Below are 23,316 nucleotides of genomic sequence, written 5' to 3'. Positions count from 1 at the left end.
TCTTCTTTCATCTGTGATCTTCCTCACACATGCATTACGTGTTTTCTTCATGCCCTCCCTGAACTTTGTATCTGCTCCTTCTCCATTCTTGTGCTCTGTGAGGAGTTGGGCTGTTTGAGGGGTTTCTGTTTGACTTTGATGTAAGTGGAAATGAAAGTAAAGAAGCGCCAAAAAATGAATTTAAAATGAAATATTCTAGAGATTGGTGGTGTTTGCACAGAAGCATGTGAGCAACCCCCAATATGCCAAAGGCTTAGAAATCTAGGAAAAAGAAAACCATAAGACCTACCCTAAGTTTGTAATTTATTTTTTTTTATCAGGAGTCAGTCAAAGGAAATTTACATTTGGGTTTCCTTACCCTTAAAGTTGATTTATTTGGGTTGAAAATCTTCTGCATTCTGCTTAGTAGTTTCTTCCCCCTGAATTTGTTTTTCCATTATCACAACTATTAACAGCAAAATACATAAGCCAGCTGTGTTCAATCTGAAGTTAGCTCTCTAACAGCAACAGTTAACTACCAAAGAGTATTCTCAGAGCAGAGCTGACATTAATTGAGAAGGATAGTGCTCTGAAATATGTGGAGACAAGATGCTATAGAAATTGATTTAACCAGACTATGCCTTTTGTGTATGGAACTGTATTTCTCTCCTTGCAGAGCATATAGGCTGGATACTATGGCTGTTACTGCATTTAGATTAATGGAAATATATTAGGGATGATTCTCAAAGGTATCTCCTTTCTCTGACTACTCTGGGGTTTCTTGTGTGTGTGTATGTGATAAAGCACATTTCAAACAAAAAGATGAACAAGTCAATATTGTCCAAATGAAAAATGACAGATCTGGTTGAAAGAAATTTTTAGGACAGGCTTTGATAATATATTCCTCCAGTGATAGGAGGCATCATATTAATCATTATATGTTACCTTTCTGTTTAAAACTTTGAATTATCTAAATAAACCAATATGAAAGACAATGTGCTCCAATCCAAGTATTTTCCAAGTTCCTAGAAGCACTGACCTTTTCTCAAATCACTGTGGTAAACGGTGCTCCACAAAAATCACTAATTAGAACCCCAAGAGTCTTTAGTATGGCAAACTTAGGTATCACAAAGTGAATGAATAAAATGAAGATAAACTGGAATTTTACTGAAGCAAAGTAAGATCACATATTATTTATTGTGAGCAAATTCTGTGCCTAGAAACACCTATGCAATCCATATATTTACATTATTTTGTGAAACAGCATCATACAAAAATAATTGTTCTATACAGCACATCAGGATTATCAAGTTATTTTACTAACATGAGTACAAAAAATATTGTAGCTTTTGGTCCCTTCATAACTGAGTTCTCAATACAACTAATTTCATTTCACTGTAATAAAGATGAAATGAATTCCAATCCTGCACCTCTATCAGTTACAATATAATTTTATTCAGCTGAGACATTTCATAAACCTGCTGAAGGTAAGAATTGCAGACAGTGCTGAGGCAGGATGTGGAGGCTGGGAAGAGGTACTGCAGAAGAAATGTACAGGTTTTGTCTTCACAGCTTTCCTTGCATTGATGTACAGGACAAAAAGAATTCAGTGACTATCAGCTTTCAAGATCAGCTTGTAGGGCTGACAGTAAGAGAATGTTCTTTTGCATTCAAATTGAGTACATTTGTTCTAGAATTTATTAAGACACTGTAATCAAAGAAACTAACAGTGCCACATCCTGTTCTTTATTTAGGTTGGATGAAGGCTTCATTTGGCATCATGGAAACTAGAATGACTACCCTGGGCTAAACCAAAGGCCTGTGAGTCCCTTTATCCAATCTCTGGTCATAGTCAGAAATGAGTGTTTAAGGAAGAAGTATGAGGAATAGGGTGAGCATAGAGCAGTGCTGCCTGCAGCAGTGACTTGTATTTCCTTGCTGCTGATAAACACACAGAGAACAGAGTCTGGGGGTCTGAGCACAGAGCTGGGAGCTGTGAATTCGCTGTTTCAGTCGTGCCTCTGTCACCAAGGTTACTTGTGCATCGCTGTGTCCCAGCTCATGTGTGCTGGTGGCAAACCTGCCTCCAAGCCTCTGCACTGCAGAGGCACACACAGGCCATGCTCACATAGCCACACTCACATTCAGGCTGGTTTTGATCAAGTCTGGTACAATGGAGAGATTTATTCCTTCCTAACGAGCTGCTTAACATCTGTGATTGTTTCCTGAAGAGCTGAATAATATCCCAGTGCCCTTCTTATTGTGCCCCTTTATCTCTTCCCTATTCCTTCTCACTCCTCTGTTTTTCACATGGTTATCATCACTGGCCTTTGTGGTCCTTGGGCTTTGTCATAAGCTTATCATCCCTCAGTTCCTACCATCAGGAGCAGCAAGCTCAGTGCAAGGTAAAAACTGTGCAGATATTTTTCCTGTGTAGCCCAAGTCCAGGTCAATCCATCAGGTAGCACAGAGAGGCCAACTCTTTCAAATGTCCCTGCTGAAGCTGCCATTCAAAAGGTGATGCTGTTAGATTTCCAGTAAAACCTGAAAGATAATGTTGAAGGCACCTCCTTAAAAATTCCTGTTAAAAATTTTGGTTAAAAACTATGTTTCACTTTGCTTCAGGGCTACCTGCAATTCCCAGCATGATGGATGATCCTGAGTGGATCCTCAGAAATTGAATCCATCAGCTGCAGGCTCCCTTCTGGTGAGTTGACAGTTTCATGATTGCTTCTGGAAGTCTGTCACCTCCTCCACAGCCATCATTCCCACCTCCATTGGTCTACCATCCCTTCAGATACACCAAGTGGAGGAGGACTGCAATCTCCACACTCAGGGCACTACCCAGAACATCTCAATGCAGGCAGGTAAATAAGGAGTTGTCAGAATTCCCTTTTCCATTTTTAACCTTACAATGTAGAACCTTTACCAGTGTGATACTATTGGAGATTTCTACAAGCTGACTCAAGCTGCTGGATTGAAGGCCTGGTTTGAGGAACTTCTCCCCAGATCCTTGCACCTCAGGTTGAGCAGAACCCTGGAGAGCTCCTCCTCCTTGTGGCCTCCAGCTGTGCTTCTGCACAGGGCAGGGGTGCACAGGAACTGGAGGAAGCCACATGGAAATCAGGGCTGAGTGGTAACCAAATATGTCTGACCCAGGGGGAAGCTGGTGGGAGTGCAGAGCTAGTCAAAGGGAAAGGAGCAAATAGACTGGAACTTACAGGCCCTGGAATACTGGCATGTCAGTGGAGGGCTGTGTGTAGTAAATAAATAGAGATATGCATGTTTCAGCAATTTCCCCAGGGTAAAGTGAGTGGGAGTGTGTTCAAAGAGTAGTATTTGCTTTATACTGTCCTGTTCAATATATACATTAGGAAGTACATATAGGGTGTATGTTTGATCAAGGAATTTAGACAATAACCTGAGTAATTGGCAGCATACGCCAAATCTCATTAGTCTGATCCCAACGCCAAGTTCCTTCTCAGTACTACAATTTTGCAAGCAATTAAAATGGCTACTTAGCTACATTATGTTATTACAAGCAACATCACTTGTCAAGTATTTTAAGTAGGAAAAGTGATGTTAGTTATTGTGCATTACCACCCAGGTAAAAATCACACCCCTGTGTTAAGCATGCACAACAATATACCATTAACCTGTTTAACATGATAGCTTGAAAGAGTGGTGTGTTATGCTTTTACATTTCTACTACAAATCCTCTGTTATTACTTTGCACATTAAATTTTTTTCTGCTATAAAGAGGATGGAATGATTTTGCAAACCAGTCTCATCCCTAGACTGCTATAATTTGACAATTTCAAGGCTTTTCAACTCAGACCCTTGCATATATGTCATGTATCGCATTGCAGATTTCATCCAATAGTCGAAAATGTACTCTCAATGCAGTACCATCTTATCAGTATTCTAGCACCATAAGCCTTCTCACTGCAAGCAGGGGACTGTTCATTACAATGAAACTGAAAATGGAATAACTGAAGGATTGATTTATATGACCTTCACTCAGGAATGTTCTAATTCTGACATAATCTCTCCGACTGAAATCGTAAACACTGTATAATTTTGATTTATTACCCTTAAAAGAAGGAGCCTGGATCTATAGATAACAGAATACCTGGCATGAAAAAGAATGGTGCAAAAGCTCAGGAAGACTGCAAGAAAATGCAGATTGATCATGTGACTTTACTCCAAACATTGTTTCAGCCAGCAAATCCATGAACGGAGCTGAAAGCAAGTGGAAAAACATTATGCGGATGTTTTCACAAATCCACTCTGTCACTCGGAAATCTCTCATGATTATATACATTTTATAGCAAAGATAAGAGCATGTTAGTAAGTTCAAGCATGAAACAGTCTGTTTACTAAAGGCTGCAAGGAATGTTTATTAAACCAGCTAATTTATGGCAAAACAGGGCCAGAACTTGATATACTCCACAAAAAGCTGCTTTACCAGGCAGCTGTTTCCCTTCCATACTTACAGTGTAACCCACTCCGTGCTGTTCTGTCCTCACATCTGCTGCCACGGGAACCAGCAGAAGGCTTGTAAGGGTGTGAGGGCATGCTGGACCTGACTGCTCACAGGTGAAAGCTAGAGCAGTCCTACAGTGTGCTGCTTAAAATTAACAGCTGATAATCTTTAAAGCAAAGCAGCTGGATCTAAATCAAATAGAATCTTCTTAAATTGAAAGGTGAATCAGGCTGGTTGTCACTTGGAATTTTTTGGTGAGGTAAAGTGAGTAGTTAGAAGAAAGAGCAGATAGAAACTATTCACCACAAGCTGGTTAATAAATGTACATTTAAAGCCCACTGAACGCAGTCTTAATGCCCTGCAGGAAGTGAAATCAACAGGTCAATTTAAAGTAGACTAACAAAAAGAAATCTGCCCTCCACCCATGCCTTTTTTCTGTTCTTAATGTTTGGTGAAATGAATGCTTGCCTCCTTTCCTCCCACACACTCAGCTCACAGTTCCCACTTAGCCATTTCCCAGTCCTATTTTACACATATCTTTATCTTATCATGCTTCTCCTGCAAATCCTTCTCCTCTAGACCACTTACATTCTCTTCTTTCATAAAATTCACCTTTTACAAGTGGTACCTAATCAGTCTTACTTTGTCCTAGCCAGGAAATGGAGGGGTTTATTTTAGAAAAAAATTACTGTTATTCAGTGAATTTTGTGGCTAGTATGAATGACTTTATTCTACCAGATGGTAGTCTCCTCTGTGCAGGAACATTTGTCTGCTTCACTGTACTGCACAATGCATATTATTCTCACCTGTGAATGGGCCTGTTCCTTATTACTACCGAAGATCAAACATTACACAACTCCTCCAGTATGGAGCTACAATCTGAGCTACAGCTACTGCAGCCACTGTGAAAGCACTACAGCCTCAGAAAGATTATTTCTTCCTTCCTGAATACGTTAGAGTCGCTATACCAGGAACTAAATTTGTGCTTAGGGATAGCAGGAAGTGCTTGATTCTTTTTATGTACTTGCAGAAAGGAAGGGAGAAAAAAGGGAAAAAAAAGGGAAAGGGAGGAGATTAAAAAGAAAGAGAAAATAATAAAAAGAAAAAAGAGAGGCTTGGGTGAAATAATATTTAGGACATTTATTCCCTGAACTATATATGGACAATTTTCAAAGTAAGACAATAAAGTATTTATATCAAAAACTCTGTTCTACTAGAATGACATAAAGCCTTGTAAGTGGCAGACAAAAGAGAAAAAAAAAACATGAATATTATTTCTGTAATCAATTAGCATGTCAACATGTAGGAATACAATACAGATAATATTTGATTCTTTGGACTAGAAAATTTAACATAAAGCCCAGTTCTGCAAACCAATCCTGGCATACTTGATTTTCAGCATGAGCTGTTTATTGAATTCTCAAATGAATGTATTTATCATTAGGAAAATCAAAATACCAGAGGAAGTAATATAGTCTTAGATTTCCCAATGGTGAATTAATTAGTGGAGTCAATTCTACCCTCAGCCTGGTATCTCATCCACCAGACAACACTCACTTCCCACTGTAACAACAGATGATTGTAAAAGCTTAACAGTGTTTTGCCAGTGCTGGTAAAGCTGATAGGGATGGGAGTGAAGGGCAGCTTGGTATCTTCTTCAACCAATGGCAAACTATTCAGTATGAGAGGTTAAGAACTACTTTATTAGGGTGATTATCATTACCCTCAACAACAGCTATAAAAAGCTCCAAGTCAAATGGTTCTGACTCACTTGTTGAAGGATAATGCCATCTGTAGAGGAAATTCTGGGTATGGGCTGTCACCAGTGGCTAATCCCCCTGGAACAGGTGCACAGCACTTTGCCAGTCCCACATCACAGCAGGGCTGGGAGCCAGGGCATCCAGCTCACAAAGTAGATGCCCACTGGAAAGGAGGTGGAACAAAAGAAGAAAGGGCCTGTCTTCATGTTTCTCCCAAGCAGTTTCCACTTTTAAAGTTTTGGTGACTAGAAAAATTTGGAAGCCATTCTCCACCCAGTGTGCATCAACAGTAATACCCTCCTTGTCCTTCCTCACTAGTGAGCTCTCCTGAGCCACTGCAGCAGCTCTGGAGTGAAATACTTCTGCAGACAGTATGTTTGCAAATGTAAATTCATCAGATTCTCTATAAACTGGTGGCTGTTAATATAAAATATTTTAAAACAAAATGCCTAAGTACCAGATCAATCCAACCTGACTAAGGTCAAAAACCATTTGTTGAGTCCATTCGGGACAGAAGGCAGAAATAGTCCAAAGTTGCCTTTTGAGTGAATGAACAAGGAATACAGACTCAAAAGCTCAACTCTGGCAGACGCTGAACTCGCTGTCATTTGATCTGCAGTAGCACTTGGATGTCTGAGTAGGTCTGCTGAAACAGAAGGAAACCTTTCCCAGAGATTATTCAGCTAGTCCAAACTGGTAGCTTTTGAGGAAAAGAAAAACATTTTCTTACATTTTAAGGAATATAAATAAAATAACATAGTCCTTTCACTGAATAAGGTACACCTATTAAAAATTACATATTGCAAAGTTAGAAAGGACCTTATAATCAGACCTGCACTAGACAGACAAAAAGACTTCTTAAAGGGATTTTTTTTAATCTGTAATACAACACACCTTTCAATATAATATTTCTGTCCAATTAAAATTATTCTATTAATGGAGAGTCTATCATAGTTTTATTATGATTACAATTTATTGTAAACTTATTGTATTCATTACTAACTTGAGCTGTAAAAAATGTAAATACTAGGAATCATTAAACTTGAAAACAATGCAAAAAAATGTAGCAAAAAAGAGGGAAATGAAGCTGATTAAATGTCTGGTTCCCATTGATTGCCAATAGCTGCTAGTGTTAAATTAAGAGGTTATTTTATTGTCCCCTACAGCCAAGCTCAGCCATGCTCCATTCAATAACTAATAAATTATGTCTTTGAGTTAGTAATAATTACAATAAAAATATTCCCCATTTTCTGGCATGCTGTGTTTATTTTAGGATATTAACACAGCAATCCAAATACAACACGTAAAACTCCCTCAGGGTTTTCTGTCTCACATCCCAGACCTTCTGTTTCTTTATAAGCTTTAACAGCCACAGTTAGAAGAGATATAAATAGTCTGAAGCACAAGAGAATCTCTCTTCCCTGACAGAATCTTTATTTACAAGCTCTACAAACCTTAGCAGGTCAAACAGTCCCTTGCTGGCAGGTTAATAAGGCCCACCTGCCAAATAAACCCACCAGTGAACTCCACAGGGCCTACATAAATCCAGAGTGCTTGCAACAAGATTTTCTCCCTAGGAATCATACTGAGGTGGGATGCTTATAGTTCAAAAGGGGGTCATCTTTCAAACTCCAGAGGGCTTGTCTGCCTGCCATACACACATGAGTATGCAAAAGGTTTGCAAAAACTACAGCTCTTACCTTCAGAAGGTATCATTATTTAACATTTATATTTCAATATTGCTTACAGGATACCCACATGCTGAGGCCTCCTCTGCTGGTTCCATATGAACATGTAAGGCTTGTCAGTCTCTGCCCTTTGGACTTTTTAAAGGGCAAATATAGTTGGGTCATAAATCTTTAAAATTATTCAAGACTTAACATACAATTAATTTGCCTACAATGCCATGGAAAGAAAATTAACAAATATGATAACCGGAAAAACCAATCTAGAAAGTAATTCTCAGATGCCAAAGTGGGTTTTTTTATGAATATTGACAATTATCAAAGTGGAATTCCATTCTGAGCCTAAGCTGTTCAGCCACAACTCATGGATAAATGTTTCCCATTGAATCAATGACTTCTTTATGTTCTTTCCTGAATCAGCTAGGCCCAGCAACTATCCAAGTGTGGGCATATCCACAGACTTCTCAAGAGGCCCACTCACTATGTTTATATTGCACTGTAAAAAGCGTCTCCAAAGCATCCTTCAGATTTCTGTTTGCTGTTCATGCAGACAGCACAGTGGTACATTCTGAGCACACACCTCATCATTTATTAGGATGGCACCAGGCAGATGAAGGCACACAATGGAGGGTAGCTGGGCACCAGAAGCTCTCTGGCTCAAAACACTACAGCAGAACTCCTGATCCATTCATGAAGGGAGCTGGTTTTCCTTTGCACACCTGGCTGAGAACTGCAGGAATGCCTGAGCTGATTCACAAACAGATCCATGCCCCAGCCTTAGAGGTGGCAAAGGAAATCAGGAAGGGCAATGTGCAGCTGGAGAGGCAGCCTGTGTGTACTGGGCAGGGATCACAGGTCCCACTCTAATGACCAGTGAACATCTGATGAAATTCTTTAATTTACTCTGAGGGACATATCCATATCAGGCCTACAGGCTGCCTGCCTGTGAAAATCCTTCAGGACAGGGTACAGGCACATCAGGGAGCTCATAAAAAAGACTTGCAGCTCTTTGTTCCTGCAGATCTACAGTGCACTGGACCAGAGTCCCCACAGGCACTGGGCATTGCAGCTGTATTAGAGCATACATGATTAGCTGCAGACTACTTATTGATAAGTACAGCTATTTGCCAGAGTCATTCCAATACAAGTCAAATGTAACAGTTCTACAAGTGTAGGTGCAGTAAGAAACACATGTAGATCATACATTTAAGATGGTATGTTATGGCAAAGCACTTGGTTGCCCTTTGAAGGCCTTGAATGCATTCCTTTGAAGGCTTTGAATGTCAGATTACCATAGAGAATGGTAATCTGACATTCAGGATCCTGGTACTGCTGTTCTTGGTGATGTTATCAGTGGTATACTTTTACTAAGAGGCAAAAGTACCTTTTCTGGGGGTAGTTTTGGGGTGAGACAGAAGTTGGGGCTTTGAATCACAGACCCCTTGATTCTGAATGCCATTTAAGTGCCTATCACATCCTGTGGAACCAGTGCAAACAGCTTTGAAGAACCAGCTCAGACCCAGCAGATGCACATAACATCAGCCCTTCAGCAAGCACTACATGCCCAGTTGCTGTAGCAATTGCACAAGGGGGAGTGTTCAACTCCCAGTGGTTTGTGTCCATGGGAATGATGCTATTCTTAGCACAGTGGTACCACAACCGTGCCCAGCTTCAGCGTGAGACAACAGAGAGTGGGTGAATCTTCATGCAGGCAGTGTCCTACACCCTGGCCAAGCCCAGCACCTTCCTCCTCTGCTGGGTACATTCTCCATTTGAATCATAGTTTAATTCAGCTGCTGTAAATGCAGCTGAGACAGCCTGATGTTTTTCTCCTATTTGTAAACTGGATGCAGATTTGGCACCGGAGCCAGAAGTGCCTCAGTGGGATCAGTGCTGTGTGTAGGGCTGAGCTGCTGCTGTCACTGCATGCAGTGTGACTCCTGCAGGCAGTGCTGTGTGCAGGGCCCAGCTGCTGTCACTGCATGCAGTGTGACTCCTGCAGGCAGTGCTGTGTGCAGGGCTGAGCTGCTGCTGTCACTGCATGCAGTGTGACTCCTGCAGGCAGTGCTGTGTGCAGGGCCCAGCTGCTGTCACTGCATGCAGTGTGACTCCTGCAGGCAGTGCTGTGTGCAGGGCCCAGCTGCTGTCACTGGACACAGTGTGACTCCTGCAGGCAGTGCTGTGTGCAGGGCCCAGCTGCTGTCACTGCATGCGGTGTGACTTGCAGTGTGACTCCTGCAGGCAGCCCAGCAGCCCCTGTTCCCTGCCAGGGCTGGCTCACCAGGCAGGAGCCTCTCAATGCTGGCACTGCGCACTCTGGCTCATTAACAGTAACTGAAGCGAGCAAACAGAGCTTACAGCAGTGAGCACATCCAGCTGGAGTGTAAGAACATTGTAAAATGTGCAAGAAACACATCCCACTCCTTTCAGTTCTCACAGCAGTGACAGCACAGGTGATAATTTAGCAGATAGGCCTGCATTTGCAAACCTGCTCATCCTGGCCTCACATCCAGTTGTTTCCGGCCCTCATTTGTCAAGTACATTTGCACATACTCAACACCAATGTAAAACAAGTGCCAAGCATCTTATATAAAGTCTCCAAACAGTTCTTGAAATTAGTGGCAATTTCTGAAAATGCCTGTCAGTGAGCATTTTTCCCAAGGCATATACACAGAGTAAATAGGATATGATCACAGCTACAATTTCGCAGTACAGGAAATTGCCAGTCACCAACGTAATTAGAAACAGTTCATGTGATCAAATTAATCATTCAAAAAAAGAGCAATTACTGTTAACAGAATAATGGCATGCCTTAAAAAAGAATGAAATTACCCTTTAGGACCGACATAGTTACCCTCACCACCCTGTACTGAGGCAGCAAAGATTAATACATATGCAAAATAAAACACTGCATTAGCATCTGCTGAAAACAGTAGTAGCATTATCTATCTGGCCTATTCAACCCTTAAACTTTATTCTTCAGCCCCAGGAGAGAGTGGAAATATCAATAGTCACTTCTCTGCCAAAATGAAAAAAACCCCACTCTTCAAGGTTTCCGTTGCTATATAACTTACCACATTGTGATTATCGCTGACCAATACTTACATGAAGATTAAACAGAAGTCAGCAATTTGAAATGCAGAAGAATTTAACATTCAAACCTACATTACAGCTCCTCAAAAGCTAAGACTTGGCTTGTTAAGGCTAAAGCTTAACTCTGTAAGATCTAGAAACACATGCCAAACATATTGCAAAAAACTGTATTTTTGCTCTGTTTTGCTAAGCATTAATTCTGATTATAAATCTATTTTGAAATTTATACTTCTAAGTGAGATTAAGTTTATGTTTAAAAATACAGTAATACTATGCTATCAATAGATAGCAGAGTTAATATGTTCTGAATCCTCAAGCTGTGTGTTTCTACATAGATTAGATTTATTTTATTCTGAATGTCAGCAATGTTTAAATTAAGTCATGATGATGGGGAAGATAATTAGAGACATATAACTTCTATAGATAAATTTATTGATTCACTGAAGTTACTTATACCAAGCTGAAGCATGTTAGCTGCTGAGAACTGGTATACAGCTGGTTTTTATCATCCCAACACTGGAAAACAGCAGGGACATGCTCCTCAATTTTCCTTTCTCGTGGCCTCTGTCTTGCCCTGAAGATGTATCTCACTCCCTCATGTGTTCAACTTTCCTCTTCCTTTTGCTCCCTCAATTACACTTCCCTTCCTTCTGCTCAAGACAAATGATGCAAACACAAATAAGTATTTGCAACAAAAGGGATATTTACTCCATTCTTCTCCTATCTGAAATTGTACCTGGTAAACAGGCTGCTGAAACTCATAATATGAAGAAGATTTACATTTAATTGTGTTTTCATGAGGTAATAATATTTTACTCTGATCAGTATTTAAGCCATAAACTGTAGCTGCACTTAAGATGTCCCTCATTTAGACAGAGACTAATTCTCTTTCAAATTCTCAAAGTAGATGATTTTATTTTTCTCAAGGAATCAATTTTCTATTAAAAATACCATTATTCCATTTTTATATGGGGTTACACAAAGTCTGAAAAGCCTGTACCTTCTCATTTTTAAGATAATTTAAAAGTGATTGTAATACACATCAAATTTTTCAAGTAACCATTTTCAATGAATTTTCATTCAAATTAATTAGCAAATATACGTCCAAGTTCTCTAGAACACATTTACTACTATCATTTCATGATGAATGTGCTACAATTGATATAAAATATTTCAAAACACTGATTTTAAATTTCATATTTCCCTGTTTCTTAATTCTAGATCAGCAGCTTGTCCATATGAAACAGCATGCAACACACTGCATGGTCAAAGACATAAACACATTCATGCTGATAAAGATTTTTCTTAACAGTTGTGATGATACAGACTGACATGCTGAAGATCAGTGCCCATGTCTAGCTATACTTAACATAGCTAAGGATAGGTTCAGACAGGTTGAAAACAACAATTACTCTCTGTTAATCCAAATAAAAACATGGACTGCTGGCCAAAGGTGATGGGCTGCCAGTTGCCAGCATGAAAGTGTCATGGTGATAGTAGGGATAACACTGAGCAGGTATCTCTGCATCAGTGCTACATCAAAACAGGACAATGGCAGCATTAACTTCACCAGTGTATTCATGGTTTGAACTGTTAATGTCTTCAGTGTTTACCCCTAATACATGGAAAAGTCTGTGAAACAAGAAAAAAACACATCTGTAGATTCTATATGGCCTATTACAGTACATATTCAACACTTTAGTACAATAAACACTGCAAACGTGCTGTGCTGCTCTGCTAATTTGGGAATATCTGATTAACACATGGACTACACTCATGTAACTTTAGCACTACTTTGAGTTACACATTGTCACCAAGATAATCTGCATGCAGGAAAATACACACTAGACAGGTTGTTATATACAATCCTAAAACAAAAATAAAAATGAGTACAAGAAAGGATTTTAGAAAGCAATCAATCCTTAGCATCCATATAGGAGAGGAACATAAACAGAAGGCTCCTGCCATGGAGATCTGTGAGATTAAATGTGCTCATGAGCTGCACTGTCTTTACTATTTGCCTTTGCCAGGGCAATGGCAAAGCTTCAGCACAGAGACTGCTGGTCCCCATTGTGTCTAATGGCAACAAATACCCCAAAATGTGCCCCATCCCCTTGTCAACAGCACTGACCCAGCTCTCCAAAAAGGCAGCTCTGCACTGCTGCACTGAGTAATGCCACACACACTGCCTGTTCCTGGCCTCTGTCTCACACAGTGCAACTCCAGCAAGCTCAAGGCCTTGGCTTGTCCAGCATTCACTGTCCCTGCTGTGGCAACAAAACAAAACTTCCTTCACCTTCAGAACTCCTGTGAACATGCCTAAAGCCAGGGACACTCAATTCAGTTACTGCTGAATAAGTGATCTTGAAAAAGTGCTTGAATTGCTTCAATTGCAAATTATCTTTTGGCCTAGTAACTAATTGATAATCTCCAAAATATTTAAATATTTCTAGGACAGCATGCTACCGCTACATTTATTTAAATGCCTTTGAGTTGAAAGAGGGATATTAACTGTGATACTGTTTAACACAATATATCAATAAAAGTTGAAAGTAAAAAGCAATAAAATTTTAGACACCAAATGAAATGGGAGTCACTTATAAATGAATACTTTTATTTGCTCTAGTTGTGCATTTTTGATAATTTTTGGCTAGACCATTGAAACCAAAACTGCTAAAAGATATTTTCTAATTTAAAATCACAAGGAAATATAATGAAAGAACAAAATCTCCCAAGAGCCTGGGAAATTGTGACTACTAGAAACTGATTAGAGGATGTTTCCTTCAACTCCTTCAAAGCTATAGCCCAAGTGTAATGCAGCATGCCTGTAATTTGTCAGCACAAGCTTATTCTGCACTGCATATGCATTTATACCTTGAGAAGTTAAAGCTTTTTTGAACTCAATTTTCAGAAGTGTCATATAACTATATCCCCTTGCAAAGGACCAGCCTCTTTGTGTACTGCAGTGGAAAAATGAGGTATCTTTATTACCACAATAAGAGCTCAAGGAAACTGCCAAGTGTTTTGAAAATTAAAAAACCTGCAAGCACAGTTTTTATTTAAAGGGTCAAGACATTGGACAAGTTTACACCAGTGTCTATCTACAATATAAACTGATAGTATGCCAGTTAAAGGTGTTAACTCCCAGCATAAGCTTTCCTGGAAATCTGCATGGTGGGTTTATCAGGAGGTAATTACAGGGTTGCAAATCTTGGTCTCACAGACAAGGCCAGTGATCTACAGGAATTGTAAGCACTAAGGAAGATTTGTCACCTTGACCATGATAACAAAATCCTTCCACTTACACCTTAAAGAACTGACACAGAAGGCAAACATAGGAACTGTGTTATCTGTAGAATATTATGCATTAGTGATAAGTACAAAATGAAAATTTGTTTCTCTTTTGTAAGTCATACATAAAGATGAATTTATATCATCAGGCCTGTACAAGAAGTTTATTCCCAAGAGAATGTAGATAAAGTATTTGTATCACACAAATTATTGATAATAATGTATTTTATGGAAGTTGGGGGGGTTTTGAGGGGGGAACAGAAAACTCCCCTGAATACATGGCATGCTTTGTGCTTTTAGTACGTTAGATTTATTGTTCAACTCTGAAGAAAAGCAAGCCTGTATACTCCCTTACATAAACAACAGGATTCACATACTTGCACTTCTATTTATTTGTATTGATACTGGTGTCTCTATTTTTAATTAGAAAGGATCTTTAGTTTTTCTCTGACTGCATTTAACTGAACTTTAGAAAGGAAGCTAGATAAAACTGTCACGACTCTTAATCCAAATTAGCTATTTTAAAATGTAATGGCACTTTCTCTTTAGTGCTGTAAACACTGACATTCGGAAACTAAATCTTGTTTGTCTAACACCTTAAAGATAGTGTATTTTCTTTTTCACAGAAAGGCTGTAAAACAAGTTAAGGTACCTTTATCACTGCAGACAGATCTCCTCCAGCCACCTTCAGCTTAAAGTTTTAATCAGCTAATGATTAAGATTTTCATTACTAAGTACTTAGCACTGAATTTGCACTGTTCAACTGCTAACTGCCATGCAGCCACCATTAAACGCTCGCCTAAAAACATCAACAAACTTTAACATATGAAAGTAAACTAAGGATGACGTAAAAAAATAAACATTCTGAGCCTTTCTGTAACAGATGGCCTAATTTCACCATTATCCATGAAGTATGATGCTGGTGTGTTCCCCTCCCTCAATTATCATCTGTTTACCTTTGGCAGGAGTTGCGACAGGTCGTTAGCTACCAGGTTAATACAGTATCCATAGCACCGAGGAACTCCATTCTCTGCCTTGTACACAAACACAGCTTCTCAGTGCTCCATAAATCTTTTATTAAACCACTGAAAGCTTGAAAAAACCTGGCCATTACCTGCTTTACATTATCTGGTGCAACGGTTCATGAGAATGTTTGTTCCTATTGTAACATGACGGCTGTTTAACGATTTGACCTAAAAAAAAAAAGAAAGAAAAAGAAAAAAAAGCTGTGTTTTCAATTGGCAAATTACAAGCACATGTACTTATTTTGATGCAAGCTTAAAAAAAAAAAAAAAAAAAAAAAAAAAAAGTAACCCAGGCCATACTTCCAGAAGAGACAGCCCGGATAATTCGCAGCCAGGCACACTTCGGCTCTTACAACCATTCGACAGTCTCCAAATTGTGTGCAGTTGTACGGAAAGTCAAAACATTTGGCTTAAATCAGGATTTTTAGAAAGCGCACGTGTACGGTGGCTGAGGCCGGCGGTGAGGAGTGCACTTTTCAGCCGGCCAGGAGGAGAGAAATAATAATATAAAGATATTTAGAATTAAACGTTTTTCACCTCCACTTTCGGGAAGGGGGGGTGTGGGTTGATGGTGGGTTTAACCCATTCTTGTGCACCTGGGGACGACTCACGGCCATATCCCCGGACCCCAGGGAAGATAAATAATAATAACAAAAAGATGTTTTTAAAAAAGCGTTTCCCACCGCGGTGGGCGGGCTCTGGACGCGCTCTCGCCCACCTGGGCGCGGCGAGCCAGGCTACCCCGAGCGGGCCTGGCCCCACCTCGCCCCGTGGCCTTCCCTCCCCTGGCAACCGGCCCAGCCTCCCCTTTCTGCCGGACGGCCCCGCTCCCGGCCCCGCTCCCGGCCCCGCTCCCGGCCCCGCTCCCGGCCCCGCTCCCGGCCCCGCTCCCGGCGGGCGCCGCTCCCGGCGGCCGCGCGTGCGGGCGGCTCCGCGCGGGGGGATTTGAAACGGCCGCTCCGGGGGCCGCGCGGCGGCGGCGGCCAATCAGCGCCGCCGATTTTTCGCGCTGGTTCTGGCCGGAGGAGGGGGCGGGGCCGCCGCGCAGGACCCGCCGGAGCTGCCGCCGCCGCTGTGTCGCCTCGGCTCCCGCCGCTCCCCGGCACCGAGATACCGCCGCCGCCTCGCCCGGCTCCCCGGGGAGAAGGATGCGCTAGGGCACAGGTCGGTAGGCCGGCAGCGCGGCTGGCTCTTCCCCGAGGGAAGGGAGGAGGCACCCGGGGCACGTTCCCGCAGGCCCCGGGCGGGAGGCGGGAGCGGCGGGAGCGGCGGCGGCGAGGCTCGCCCGCCCGCGGGGATGCTGCCGCCCGGCCGCGCGCCTCGCCGCGGGCACCGGACGCCCCTCTCCCGGGCCGGGACCGCGAGCCCTACCCGGTAAAAATGCAGCGGAGGCGGCGTAGGGGACGGGGGGTTCCGTGGCGGGGCATCCGCGCCCCCCCTCCCGCCCCGGCGGTTCTCCCGGGAACTCCCCCTCCCGAGGCTCCGCTACCCTCAAACTTACCGTCCTTACCGTCTCCATCTGCCCGGCAGCCCGCAGCTCCCGTTTCCCCGTTCCCCGGAGGAGGGCTTTTTTTTCGCCCCCCCTCTCCTCCCCCCGCTACCTGGCTCTCGCTGCGGTGCCGCGGGTCCCCCCGTCTGCCCTTCGTCCCCCCCCGGAGGCTGCCGCAGGATTTGTGCCGCTGGCTGGGCCTGACTCTTGGGTGGCGGAGGAGCGGAAAGGAGCGATGCCGAGCCGGAGTCCCGGCTGTTGCAGCTTCATCCTTTCCCCCCGACCGCCTCCTCCTCCTCCTCGGCGCTGCGGGAGGTCGGGGGCAGCATAAAGGGGTAAAGGAGCGGTGCCCACCCGTCCCACCTCCCTCCCCGGGGAACGGGGGATCAATCAGTGCAAATCAGAAAGAAAACCGGAGCGGGGGGACAGGACCGATGGGAAGGGGGGAAATAACCCTCCCCAGGCTTCAAACCGCCCCCTTAAGGGGTAGCGAGGCTGCAAATGTCCCCCCCGTGGCGGTGAGGGTGTGGGGAGGTGGAGGCTGCTCCTGCCCCTTCCCGCCGGGTAGGACTGAGATTGTACGGCAGCAGGAGTGAATGTAACTCTGGAAATGTATGGAGGGGGAAGCCATGTTTGATTTATTCCTCCACTAAACACTGGTGTGATGATCCTTCTACTTACACCCTTCTGCAGTCCATCCTGGACCGGTATGGAAGGAGAGCCTTGTTAGGAAAATGGAAAGAAAACATTCCTGCGAAGGCGTGCGGGCTCGTTGGCTCGATATTCATTAAGTATAAGAGGACAGGGCTCTTGTAACTTGAATTGATATTTGTGTGGTAAAAGAGCCTGGGGAACTTGTATTCCCAAGGCCATAGTTACAGCTCATCTGCTGTGGCTTTACCGCTCTGGGGGTGGAGAAGGGAATTTGCCATACTTCTTGAACATATTTATACTTGCTTTTTGGTTTTGTTTTTTTTTTTTAATATGTCGGCTGAAAGGAGGAGTAAACACTACTAGAAGTACAGAGATGGTAAACACCATATTTATACACATTTCAGAGAAAATGGGCTTCTTGCTAACAGACATAAGGCAGGCAAGAGGCTGGTATCAGTCATTGCCCAAGTATTTCGTGTGCATGAATATTTTCTTATTGGCATTTACATTAAAATTGGTTTATAATGATTGTTAAATTTAGGAGCTAGTGCACCACACACTGAGTAAGCTAAATAGGTCTGCTTTAAAAAAAATAAAAAGGAAGATATGTTTGGCTTTTAGCCTTTGCATACATCCAAGGAAGGTAAATACTGGGGTGGATGTGAAGTTTGTAATAGATTTTGCTAAGAGCCCTTGCTAGTGAATTAAGTGGACATATATATATGTAAGGTTACTAACATTCCTTACACATGGAAAGTGTGGCTTCTGCTGCAAGAATAAATTAGTTCTTCACTGAAATGTTCATATGTTAGTAGAACATCTGCAAACTTACTGCTGAAGCTATTATTTGCTTGTTTGCTGTGGGAATTTCGCTTGGGAAATGCAGCATATCAACGTTAATAAACTCCTCAGTTTCACAGTGTGCTGAATTTGACTGTGGATTATTTGACTGTTGGATGAAATAATGGAATTAAATCACTGTTTTGCAGGGCTACTCAGGTCTCAGTACTTAAAGTATATGCAATTTTTGGTTGCTTCAGTAACTATATCCCACATATTAAATCATACAGGGATTTTTGTCTAGTATGCAACCATCAGAAATTCTGACAGGTTTTTTCAGTATGTGAATATAAATGCTCTAAATATTACTGGAGACAGTGTGAAGGTTATAGGACTATCCACCCTCATACACGCCTGGAAAAATCCAGGTATTAAAAGTACAGTAAAACCTCCTACTTTATCAAATATTATTTAAAAATGTCAGAATAAACTATGTCATTATACTTTAAACGTCTAGATTTAAAGTACTTTAGAAGATGAAAAATAAAAATAAAATATATTTCTTTTTACTTCAATATGAATCCAACAAATGGCTGGTAAGAATAAAAAAAAATCTGTCTATAGGGCTACGTGCCTTTTCTGAAGCCAGTGGTAGTTTTGCAGGTGAAATTATTGCATGTAAATTACTGCCTGCATGCCATAGACTGGATATTACAGCAGAACCAGCCCTGCTTGGGTTTAGACTGGAAGCAAAAAACGACTGTTGATGGGTGGCTTTCTAGTATTTGTGTGGTGAATGTACACATATACGTGAGTTTCTGTCCAAAACACTGCACTAATAAAGTAGCAAAGGAATGGCAAGAGGAGATTGTTTTTCAGTGTCCTGTTGTTTGTGGCCCTTTCACCTCTCACTGTTGCACTGAGCCTGCTTTTTGTTCCACCAGTGTCAGTACATTTCCCCATGGAGGTCTTGTTTCTGCAGCCTGATAAATGTGAGCGTTCCTTGTGGTCCATCAAAGCCTTTGACTGCATTGGGGCTCCATGTGCATCAATGTTCACCTGCTCTGCTCAGATTCCCGTGTCAAGGATCTGGTGTGTGATGAGTAGAAGATACAAAGAGAATTCTTGCAGTGATTTGGTCATTCCTGCTTACATAACCACACGACATTTCTTAGGTTTTGAGCATAGAAGATGGTTTAATGCATGAAAGCTGCACATATCTCCTGTATAGAGCTAGGTAAAGGGCCAGGCCTTTTCTGGGGAAAAAAATGAAGCCTCTCATCAAGAGCAGTGTGCTGCACAGTGAGAAGCATCCATTAAGTGATATTGCTGAAAACAACAGATTCCCTAACAGTCAGTAATCAGGCAGGAGTGAGAACTGCTTGGGTGGGACTAATAATAATGCCATAGATGATGACTACATGTTTCAGTCCTGTGTTTGTGGCTATACTGTTTGAGCTCTTTCATTACTTTCCTGCAAAGAGAATTGAAATGGCCTTCTGGTTGAGTAGATGTGATAGATCTGGTGTAATTATCAAACCCAGCCTTGGGATGAAGGAAGAATGGAGATCTTAGAATCAGAGAACGGTTTGGGTGGGAAAGAACCTTGAAGATCATCTAGTTCCACCCCCCTGCCATGGGCAGAGCCACCTTTCATGAGGGCAGGTTGCTCAGAGCCCCATCTCGAGTGGATCAGTAAGTCCCATTTTTCTAGGGAGCATGACTTTCCACTTAGGCTGCAGCTTTGAGAAATGTCTTCACCAAGGATGTACTAGAATCTTGGTGGTAAATGAGAACCAGAGATGGAGCATGGCACCAGGATTAGTGCTCAGGTGGTGGAGAGAAAATAATTTCTCATCAGAGCTTAACATCTGAGTCCAAATTTCCTTTGGTGCATAATTGCAGAGAACTTGGGAGAAAGGGGGCTGGTAAGGACAGCCTTGTTGATGTGCCAGGATCACCCTGCTGGTTGTAAATTCACGTAGTTGTTTGAATGGGTCAGTCAGCTATTTTATACGGCTAATGGTCACTTGGAAGGTTTTGATTCTGAAAACGTTTTTGAAGGAAAAGAGAGAAAGTACCTAAATTTTCTGCCTTCATTGCACCTTCAAATTAGCTTCTTTATGACCTACGGTCATTGGAGGTAGCTGTATAAATGTATTTGCCTTTTTCCTGTCACTGACATAAATTACTAAAATGATACATCAGGTGTTATATTTAATTCTTTTATCAAGTTTGTCAACATCTCTAATAGTTAATTTATATTTTCTAGCATCAGCAGGAAGAGAAGTTTTTGAAATCTGTAGAAGGAAAATGTCGGCCATATTTCTCTCTGGTGCCCTTTTGGTTGAATAGCAAGCTACAAAAATACTCAAAGTTCATGGTGAACAGGAATATATACTAATATATATTAATACCTTGTGATGATAAGTAGTGCATGATGGACTATGCATTTACCTTCCTAACAAACAACTCTAAACTTTAGCACCAGATAATCTATTGACTCTGTGGCACATTCAATAAGCAACTTCTGTCCAAAGGATACAGTAGATTATAACATAAACTCAATTTTTTAAACTGCGTGTTGTGTGCAATGAACAAATACCTGTGAATCATGCTTGAACCAAAAGCAGGATTTGTACTATCCTTGTTAATGTTAAGGAATAATACCATTGCATGGAAGTTGTTCTTATGGTACCATGATGTGCTGTGTGGAAAGTAGGTGTTTGAAAATGTATTTGAATGTTTCACAGCAATCAGATTGCACTTAGTGAGTATGGAAGGGTGAAGTACTAACCTAATGTACTTCACAGTTTTCATATGTTGGGCAAAATGACTTTGCCCTGGGGCACCACTGGTGCAGGATCTCATATATGACTTATTGTGAAACCAGTAAAATATATAAGAGACTTAAAGCGTGTTTTAAATTGCAAGGATTGCTCAACAGGTGATGGCTCTGTTTCTAGTTTTGTTCCCATCCTTTTAGCTTGCCCTATTTTCATCTTGGTGCAAGATAGCAATTTGATCTTCTTTTGAACTTTGGTATTCAGCTCCCCAGCACAAATTGGAGCTATTTGGGATAAGGATACATAGGTGGCAAATGACTGGAAAATTGCAGCATGATGTGCTATTGAACTTGATTTTCATAGAAGCTTTGCCATTTTTCCTCTGCTGTCTGTGGAGGATACTGTTGGTTTTCTGTGTCTCTTTGGAGAAGCACAAGGATGTCTTGTTCTGTTGGCTGACAGAGATCACCATTTAACTGTCTTTGTGACATCTCTCTGGCTTGTGCCTTACACAAAATACTAAAATATTAGCATCTCACATCCATGCTAAAATACACATTAAAAATGTGTTTTATACAGAATCCTAGAGTGTTCTGAGTTGGAAGGGACCCCCAAGGACCATTGAGCCCAATGCTGAAGTGAGTGGACTGTACAGGGACTGAACCCACGATGTTGGGGTTATTCACACTGTGCTCCAACCAGCTGAGGGTGTACAAATCATCTTCAGGCATATTTGGCCTTGAGGGCTAAATCAGAATTCCATGTTTTCTTTGCCAGAGTCAAAGAACATAACAGGAGTGAGCTCTGTTCTCTTGAGTTCTGCCATAGTAAACAAGAGATACAAAAGGAGCAGAAGATGAGATGTTCTGTGACAAAAATATCTTTGAGAAAAGGCCGAGGTTAGGGAATATCTCATTAGAAATGTGATTTAAATGGGATTTGAAATATTTTGAAAAGCTACTGATTAAAGAATAAAAGAAGCATTAGAAAGAATATGTACTAAAGCAGCCTTCTTGGGAACCATTCCACATATTTATTCATTCTAATAAGCAGAAGTGTAAATGTTCATGCTGTGGCATGGGTTAGTATCTGGAGCCGAGGTTCCCAAGATCGCATATGAGATAAATTAATTATGGAACTTGCCAGCCCTGGTGGGATTCCATTGGAGCAAAGATCCTGACTGCACTGGCACTCTGAAACATCTAAACTGGGGAGTTATCTCTGTAGTAAAGAATGCCTAGATTCTAGTCTGATAATAAAGCAGAGGGATTTAAGCCAAAGTATGAACCTTGTAGAACAGTATAGGGTGAAAGATGTGAATATGGATCATTTCCCTATATGGAGTGCTTGCCAACAACTTTCAATCAAATGCTTCAGAATGAAATTAATGTGATTTTTCTGTGAGTGCAAAATGCAGACTCAGAAGCTGGTTTCTAGTAGCACTCCTGAACAAACTAGAAACAAATGCTGGGATTAAATGCGGAATGTGACTGAAATTCAGCAGTAGTGCAAAAAACAAGTTCCAGTCATAAAATGTGTAGCTGAAAGTACATGTGCAATATCTATTCATCAGGTGAAAGCCTGGCTCAAAATGGTAGTGAGAGCTGAGCCTTCAGAAACTCTGCAAATAAGGAGAGCAGCTACAATTGCTTAACACTACTTATTTCTACAGTCAGAACTAGATTTTCCCATGAGAAGTACGTAGAACACAATTTGTCCAAAGAACTAAATTTGATAAGACAGTGAAGTAATGCACAAAGCTAGTACTGTGCTGAAAGGACAGCAAAAAATTGCAGGAGATACTCACTGCAAACCTCTCTACACAGAAGTTTTGGAAAGTGGACAGGAAGGAATTGGTTTGTTAGACAGGGAAGTGTTTTATCTTTCTGTCTTCAAGTGGAATGGATAAGGTACACTATATCTACAGAAACTCAAATTCCAGACCTTTTACCTCTAACAGTTACACTAATCACTTTCTGAGAGATTTTTGATATAGATGTAGTAAAAGAAATAAAAAAGGAATTAAGAGCTCTGAGAATGATGGTAATGCATTTTGGCAGGAGCATGGTAAATCTCCAGCACAGGGAAATACTTCAAATAATGTCCAAACCAGAAAGGCCACTTCATAGCAAGTATTTGGGTTTGTTTGAAGAGTGTCTAATGTCTGAAGTCTCAGGCCTTGCTTGAGTGTTCCTGGCATACATCTGCCAGTTCCCTCTGTGTCTGTGTTTTGCCTCAAGGAAATACATTGATAGAATTATTAATGTAGTTGCATGTAAACGGTTATG

At 41.5% G+C, this 23,316-nt stretch overlaps 1 protein-coding gene and 1 long non-coding RNA gene across 2 annotated transcripts in view; one reads left to right on the top strand and one right to left on the bottom strand.

Annotated features, from left to right (window-relative positions):
- Positions 1-1,187: 1,187 nt before the first annotated feature.
- On the bottom strand, positions 1,188-17,018 carry LOC136555747 (uncharacterized). Its single transcript, XR_010783533.1, has 3 exons — positions 16,921-17,018; positions 15,409-15,487; positions 1,188-2,523 (listed from the first exon to the last, which is right to left on the bottom strand). It is a non-coding gene; the product is annotated as an uncharacterized lncRNA (long non-coding RNA).
- NSD2 (nuclear receptor binding SET domain protein 2) overlaps positions 16,375-23,316 on the top strand; it is a 72,403-nt gene continuing 65,461 nt past the window's right edge. The window contains exon 1 of the mRNA XM_066548726.1: positions 16,375-16,483. The gene's annotated coding sequence lies outside the window, so the exon portion shown is untranslated. The remainder of the gene's footprint in view (positions 16,484-23,316) is intronic.

The sequence above is a fragment of the Molothrus aeneus genome, chromosome 4 (genome assembly GCF_037042795.1).
Source record: "Molothrus aeneus isolate 106 chromosome 4, BPBGC_Maene_1.0, whole genome shotgun sequence".
NCBI classification, from domain to species: domain Eukaryota; kingdom Metazoa; phylum Chordata; class Aves; order Passeriformes; family Icteridae; genus Molothrus; species Molothrus aeneus.
Note: the sequence above shows the minus strand (reverse complement) of the source record. Positions and strands in the feature narration are given on the sequence as shown.